Genomic DNA, 8723 nt, shown 5'->3' with positions numbered 1-8723 from the left:
TCAATTTAAATGATCAATTTCGGGTTTGCTAACAATTTTTACGGTCGTCGACTGTTTTTACGGTGACGTTTATGCGAAAGGAAATTACTGAGATTTGCAGGTGGTGACTCTGCTGTCAATTATTGTAGCTACTTCATCCTATCGATTTTATTTCTATTCCCACTTCTGGGGTCGACAGTTAAAGTTACATCTGTATTCCATCTGGACTGCTCCCTAATCAATTGTTATCGGACATCTTAAGCCATTTTGACTCCTACAAACCAGATAAGTAAAGGATCGACAAATCGTTACCGCTTTTATCTTCCAACAATCCATTTTTCGGTTTTAATATTCATAAAAACGGTTCTAGTTGTACATCAAAATATCTTTTTGTAGTTTTTTTTTATAATAATTTTGCGCAAATTAATTTTTTTTTTCGTTTTTAAATTGATTAAATTTTATTAATGATTATATAAATGCTTTTTATTATTTTTAGTTAAATGAATTTGATTGAATTGATAATACGAAAACATAATAAAAAGAAAATATCATTGAAAAATAATTATAACTCGTTTCTGTTTTCTAAATCATTTATTTTATCCATCAATAGATAAAAGTCATCATAATTCTTTTTATTTTTCTTTCTTTTATGGTCCGCTGATTTCTCCCATCAGTTTTCATCACCGTGGATACAGGATCATCACCATTATTATACTCGGGTGGGTTATCCTTAGTCAAAGAATAAAAATATATTTTTTAATGTTATGGAAACGTAACCACTCCTGTTATACCATCAAACATCGGAAGTTTACTTATATTTATATATATATACACACACACAAATTTTTTAAAATTTAAATATTTTTTTCGCGATCCTATGCCGAAAATGCAACTGGAAACGATTGTTACGCGTCTAGTATGGCGTTTACACAATAATCTAGCCAACAGAACAATAGTTTTACCGAAACTTACCCGTTTACAGCGCATAACAAAACACCGTTCGGAAGGAGAGTAGAAAAGCTTTTATTTTGTGGCTACTTGACGTCACTCCGAGGAACACCAATTATGTCAATACTATATTTACGAAGAAGAGTGTAATTGGTCTTTCGTAACGCTCGAGCTTGCATATTAATGAGGATTCATCGGAAAAATCTTATTAAAAAAAAAATATATATATATATATATATATTAACAACAATAACTTAGGTTAAGAAGTGTATTAATTTAGAGTCTAATTAAACAATTAAAACTACTACTTATCTATAGTAAAATGAATACAATCTGTTATGAGAATTTAAATAAGATGTAATTCAACGAAAAATTTAGGAAAAACTGTTTCTAAAATTAAAAAATATATATATATATATATGAAAAAGGTGGGTAAGGACGTAGCTTATTAGAATTATGGATAGATAGATATAAATATATTTCAACAACAAATTTGTAAGGAAAAAAATCAATTTAACTATTTGCAAAAGATTCGATGCTTATGAAAAAAAAGCGAAATAAAAATAGAAAGAATAAAATTTACATAAAATTTAAAGAAATAATAATTCAGTTTTCATTTTTTTCATTCAACCTTACACATTTTATTGTTTTTTAAAATGCATTTGCATTTAATTATAACTTTGTATAATGCTTATTTCCTGTACATAGCTGTGAACTTTCTTTTTTTTTAAACAAAAAAAAAAGGGGGAAATATTTTTTATATCATTTACGCTCGAGGTTAAATATATTATTAGATGAGAAAACATATTAAACATTTTCACATATTAAACAGGTTAAATATATTATACATTTTCTAGAATTAAAATTTTATATACTCAACAAAAAATGAAAGATGCTACAGAAACTCAAGATAATTTGCCTAATTCTGTAGTAAATTATTTATTTATTTATTCATACGAGTGAAGGAATTACGAGACCGTTTGAAAAATATTTTTGAAAAAAAAAAGAAAAGTAAATACATTTTATAAATAATAATTTAGATATATACGATGGCATTTTATTAAACGATGCAATCTTTTAGTGTAACATCAAGGAAAGGGGGAAAAAAAAGATGAAATCTACTGTAAGCATTGATTGTTGTGTAGAGAAGTTCGAATAAAGTTATGAGAGAATTAGAGAATAAGCAATTTTTATGTTACCTCAACGCTACGAATCTTGTTTTCTTGAAAAAATTTAAATGAATCTCATATATTACAGACTAATCGATCCAAACCCGGATCGATTAGTCTGAAAACAGCTGAAGTAAAATTATAAATTATTAATTTTTGTACATTATCAATTAAAAAAATAATGCTGCAGAATTGTTTGTTTAAATCAAGTTTTTTTGGGGGGGATTTAAAAAATCGTGATTTACTCGAGTATTAAGATTTAAACGTTATTTTATACTATATTTAAAAATTGTATTTTATAATTTTTTCAAAGTAGAAAAATATTCCAATAGAATAAAGTTTTATTATTAAAAACTGTATAAAATATGTTAAAGTAAGAAAACAAAACTTTCATTTTAGCTTCTTTTGACCTTGTACAGACTAATTATTTGCATTGTTAATAGTTAATTCTCTAGTTTATTGTATCAATTGATATCTCTCGATTGATTAAATTAATCAGGAAAAAATAAAAATGTCAGCTAAATCATTGATACAGCATCATCTCCGTTAATAGAAATAAGTTTTAATTATAAAAACTTTGCCATTAATTTTGAAACTCTTGAGTATTTTGAAGTTTTTTCCCGACGTAAATAATACAGAATAACACCAAAATATTTACCAGAGGCTAGAAATATGAAGTAAATTTTCATTATATATAACTTAATTTTCAATTAATTAACCCGATACTCGAGTACAATAATTTCTAACAGTTAGAATTTTGTTTTCCGCGTAATTAACATTGAAAAAAATTTTTAATGTTAATCGTAATGGATACGAATTGAAATAAATTTTATTGTATATTTTAAACAAGAGCAATTTTCATTTTTTTTTCCTCTCTCTCTCTCTCTCTCTCTCTCTCTCTTTGTTTTTAATTTTTGGTCGATCGAGATTTTGTGGTGGGCATCAGCAGCCATCGAAGTAAATACTTCAAACGTCGAAATAAAGAAAGTTAGCTTAATGGTTTCATAATTCTGATGAGGCTTCACAAAGAAGAGTAATGTCGAAAGATTTTTGATTAAACTAACTCTTAATGACTAAAATAACCAAATATTCAAGTCGTATCATGTAACCCAAAATGATGTCATCCCGCAATTTAAAGGGGGAGAGAGATTAAGGGCATCCCACCGAGTGGAGACATCTCTCACGTACTATCACGACTCGTTAAACCATATATTTTACTTTACAGAGACTTCACTAATTAAGTTAAGTCGAGGTTTTTCCTGTCTTGGCTGCTGGCCAAAAATTTCTGAAGCTTCTCTGTTTAAGAACATTAAATTTTAAATCTTTGATAAAAGGGGTTAGAAACCTTAAAATTATGAAGTTTAGAAAACCTTAAATGTCAGTGTTAAAGACTAAAAAGTAAATTTTCATTAAATTCTCAAAACTGAAAAGTGCAGCCAGGAGTTTTTTCATTTTTTTTTTTTTTTTTAATTTTCTAAACTAATCCCTGGAAAATTTATTATTTAAATATATTATATAGTTAAGTAACATTTTAAATATTTGTATTTAAAAGAAGTTTTTTCTCTTCCCCTTCTTCTTTTCGGCATAAAAATAGAAAAAAATAAATGTGCTCTGTTGAATTTTTAACTAAACAGTAGCCAGATTTTTCATACAATTTTTAAAATAAATGTGTTAAAATGTTACCATTAATATTACTTTATGTAAAATTATTATTATTATTTTTTTTTATAAAATTTAAATGTTATTTTAATAAATAAAAACTGTTAAATTAATATTGTAATAAATAAATATATTTTATAAATTAATTTTATAAGAATTATTTATAAAGTCTTATAAATATGTTAAAACAAAAAATATATTATATAAATTATATTGTTTTCATATTTTATTTCCAATTCTTTTTCTCTTTTCATGTCTTAAATTCTAAATCATTTATAATTCTATTAATAAATTATTCAGAAAATATTTATATAAAAATTTTTTTTGTTATATTTACAAAGTTTTATATTATATTTTTCTCTTTTTTAATTATGATAAAAATTGTAATTAAAAATTTTTTTTCACTTAAAAAACAACTTTGATGACATATTAAAGGCAAAAGTTTTAATGAATTATAAATTAAAAGTCTTAATTAGATTTTTAATTAAGGTTTAATATTTTATATTTTATCAGAAATCCTTAAGAGAATTTCATCAGGAGACGTCATTTGTAATTTTTCATCAATTAAATTAGAAAAATCAACCGTGATAAAGTGAGAATCACATCATTGACAAATGAGAGTGCTGCACAACTATCTGCAATTAGAGCATTGGTAATTGAATTAAACAACGACTAATTCACACTTTACTCTTTGTCCTCTTTGAAAAAAATGTTAAGATAATAATAATTTTTAAAAAAAATATCAAAAATCGCTTTAGCTTCACGTAATTATCAAAACTTTATGACGACGTAAATAAGACGACAAAAATGAAATCAAATTCCGTAATGGATTATTATTATTTAAATCACGTAAAACGCATAAAAAATAATCAAAATTCTTTTAACCTATAACATCTCACGTACACTTTTGACTTACGATGTAATGGTTGTAACGTTTAATTAAACTTAATAAAGGCGATGATACAATTAACATTAAAGAAACATTTGGCGAAACGTTATTGACCCCTCTTAAGTTTACTGTAAAGGTTACCAAGTTTTCTTGTTTATAATAAACCATATATATTAATTTTTAAATGTCATTAACGCCTTATTAATAAAGATAACCGAGATAATTTTCTGCGTAAATATGTATACGAGGCTTTGTTTATCGAGCTGGATTCTTTAAAAATTAATAAAAACAACTTGGTTGGAATTGCAGATGGGTTAAAGAGCGTGTATAAAAAGGTAAAGGTTGACATTTTTTTCGGTAATTTTTTTTTTTTTTTTTTTTTTTTTTTTTTTGATTCTGGCTGCCTTATTAACAGTCAGATAGCATGCAGATGGTATCGAGGACGATTCGATTGGTTTGCAAAGCTGTGGAGAAATTAATTTCAAAACAGTCACAGTCACACCCGTGACGGACAGAGTTAAGCTTAACCGTAGACAGAGACGGTCGATCGAACTCGCCATCTGAATAATTAAAATGTAGTAATTAGCAAAGCGCTTCCTGTCCCCCCTTCTCCCTCCCTTCAACTTTCTGTTTACGCCATTACGGAACGCGTCGTAAAATCTCTGGTGGCAAAAATATCGTAAAAGTGTAAAGTTTTAAATTGAAAATAAAGTTGAGTCATATTAAAATAATTATGCTTGTTTTATTAGACACGTGTTACTTTTCCTTTCTTCTACTACGGCCGAAGCACGTGTTTCATTCAACATCCACTTAAATCACGTGATTCGTAATTGAAAAATTTTTTTGAAAAAATCCCGAACGTGCTGCAAATGTCGCCACGCGGCACGTGCCTCTTTCAAAATTGCAGCCCATCACGTGATTTGTTGTCGAAACATACATTAAAAAAAAGGGGGTGGAAGGGCGAAGCTGACTTCCTGCAGATTTTATTTATTGACTTTTTTCACGTTATGTATAATTGAAACTTTAAAATACAGTTGGCCATTAAAAATTATTAACATTCTAAACATTTTCGCGAAGAAAAAAAAAATATAATAAATCTATCCATTTCAAAGAAATAAATAAATTGCTCATTCGTATTGTCGGTTATAATATATATATATACACAGTATATAGGTCTATGCACTTGTGTTGGTAATTGCTAGCCAGTGAGGAGGGACGAGAATGCAAATACAAATTCGTGCTTAGGCAAAAACTTAAATACACATTTACAGATTTTAATGACGATGATAAACATTTCATTTAAAAAAAATCGATGTATAGATATTCGTATAAAGGCAAAAAATGACTAATCCATAAATTAAAAGATAGCGTTGTTTAACACGTGTAAATTTATAACTCGACCTTTATATTAGACTCAATAAATACATACATCCTGACCTTTCAGAGCTCGAGAGAGACCCCAGCCTCTCACTTTTTCGGGCCCCCAAAACAAAACAATTTTAAAAAACGTACGATTCATTTTTAAACTAATAAACTTTATTAAAAGAAAAATAAAGATTCTTTTCTTAATACACGAGAAATACAATGAAATGACTAATTTGCGAAAAATAATTTTGAGGACCCTGTAGACTCGATCTGCTAACCCCTTCTATGATAGGGGCTCGAGTGCATTGTATATAAATGCACACGTATATACAGCAAATTCACGATTTAACGGACTAATTGAGAGAAAGGAGTGTCGTTACTGCTTGAAAGTCCGTTAAATCGAATGTTTAAGAAGCCTATGTTAATTAATAACTAATTTAAAATATGCAACACGTGTTAATAAAATGCGTAAATATGAATAAGGTATAGTATATTGAGTAATTTATACTCGTCGGCCCATTTTCGTTAAATCGAGTCTTTATTTCAATTTCTAACTTTCTAAATATCTATTTGTGTATAGTTACGAAATTAGCCAAGAATTAAATTAGTATGTATTAAGTGCATGTTGGCACTAGAGAAAAATATATGTTAGAAGCAATTAGCTGCAGCAAAAGATCTAAAAAATAACGTTTCATTTCGATTCTTGTTCTCTCTTTGCATTATATCTATTTTACCATTATTATTATAGTCATTATATTTTACTACTAGCTTATCTAATCTGTTTTTCACACTGTTTTATTAATACGTACGCTTCGGATCAACTAGTCGTCAATAATTGATAGAAAATTATATACAATTTGCATAATGACTTATATGTATAATAATAATTAAAAAAAATTTATATATATATATATATGATTGCATTTATATGTATATATATGTTAAATATGTACGGTATGTATCGATCATTTCGATCAAAGCAAATCGTCTCATCACGTGAGCGGGTCGAAGAGACAAGTGATCCAAGTGGATCATATTTCTTTCATCTAGAATGATATGTGCAAAGCCGTATGACACAACTAAATCTCATGTTTTCACGTTGAAAGACTGGGAATTAAAAAAATGGAGAGCGAAGGAGCCATTAAACTAATTACACGATGGCTTCTTGTAGCACTAGCCGAGATCGTGTAATGAAAGTGCGCGCAGCAGAAAACTGTGTGAAAAATGAACCACTTAAAACTTTCTCTACTGCCAACAATAAAGTTTTCTTACTTTATTGTTCACAAATATTTGTTTTTCTTTCGTAAATTGTTGTTCACACACACACAAAATTGGTTTATGGTAATATTAAAGGGCTCTTAATCGATTTTACGTTTTAGATTTTTTTTTTCTTTACTCCTTCTCCACACCTCCTCCTCTCTTTTTTTTTATTTTACTTTGTCATCTGTAAGAAGTTTATCTCGAGTTCTTATCTATCTTTCTACTTTTAAAACGCGGAATTATAGAATAATCAGATTACGGTAGTTAATTAAGTGTAATGTATTATAGTTACTCTATTCAGATTTACTTAATGTTGTTATGTATTAAACTTATCAAACAATTTTTTAGATAAAAATTCTGATAACTTTTTTCAAGATAAGTTAACACCATTATAAACGAATAAAAACATATGATAAGTAATATTATAATTTTGTATCTGATTATTAATTTATGGATTTTTTTTCCTCTCTTCCTTCTGATATTTTTTACTATAAAAATTCTTCTTGATATTTTATTTATAAAAATAATTACTCTTCATAACTGAAATCGTGCTTAATTCGGTTATTTTCAAATTAAATTTGTGCTAATCTGTAGATAATTAACCATTAAAGCAATAGAAAATAATTAATTTCCATCTACGAGATTTCTATCTTCAAGAGTGCAAGATAAAAATACTTTAAATTCTTTATAATTAATATTTCAGACGGCAAAAAAGGGGTCAAAAATTTTAATTGAATTTCAAATTTTCATTTAAAAAAAACAAACAAAAACTTTTAATTTTATTATAAAAATCAAATCATAAAAAAAAATAATTTTTGTAATATTAATTTAAAACGTCATTAATGTTTGCAAAATTTAATCTAATTAAAATCTAGATTTTATGTGGCTTTTGATTATTTCAAAATTTTAAATACTTTAATTAAATAAATAATAATAATATATATAAAATCTCATTTTAATATAATTAATAATAGTATTATAATACTATTTACTTATCGACGAATCTTTATTTGCATATATTAAATATATATATATATATATATATACATGAAAATTGAAACTGGGGAACTAATCATTTAGATACGTTATAATTTGCTAGAAGTCACAATAAAAGTCGTAAAAAAAAAAAAATAAGTTAGCTTGTTCGCTAGTGTTTAACTCCAGATGATTGTTGGCATTATTTCCTATCATTCTGTTTTGTCTTAATTAAACGAAACCCCGTCAGCTAGAATCAGAAAGAAAAAAAAAATGTCAGAAGTCATATCTCTGACTAAGGCATTGCTCCTTGTTGACGTATCTTTTGATTTGTTCTAGGGTACATAGATTTCGATTTCCCATGTGGATAGGAGTATAGCCAAAGAAATGATATAAATAGATATATTTTCATATTTAAATGATATTTATAATTAAAAAAAAATTAAACTTTAATCTTCTCCAGTCGATTTATACGAATA

At 26.7% G+C, this 8723-nt stretch overlaps 1 long non-coding RNA gene across 1 annotated transcript in view; it reads right to left on the bottom strand.

Moving 5' to 3' along the window:
• Window positions 1-432: 432 nt before the first annotated feature.
• Window positions 433-8723, bottom strand: part of LOC136982808 (uncharacterized) — a 43779-nt gene continuing 35488 nt past the window's right edge. Inside the window, exon 4 of the long non-coding RNA XR_010881929.1 lies at window positions 433-708. This is a non-coding gene — a long non-coding RNA (uncharacterized lncRNA). The remainder of the gene's footprint in view (window positions 709-8723) is intronic.

The sequence above is a fragment of the Centruroides vittatus genome, unplaced genomic scaffold (assembly GCF_030686945.1).
Source record: "Centruroides vittatus isolate TY-2023 unplaced genomic scaffold, ASM3068694v2 contig_863, whole genome shotgun sequence".
Lineage (NCBI taxonomy): Eukaryota > Metazoa > Arthropoda > Arachnida > Scorpiones > Buthidae > Centruroides > Centruroides vittatus.
This window is presented reverse-complemented; position numbering and strand designations above follow the sequence as displayed.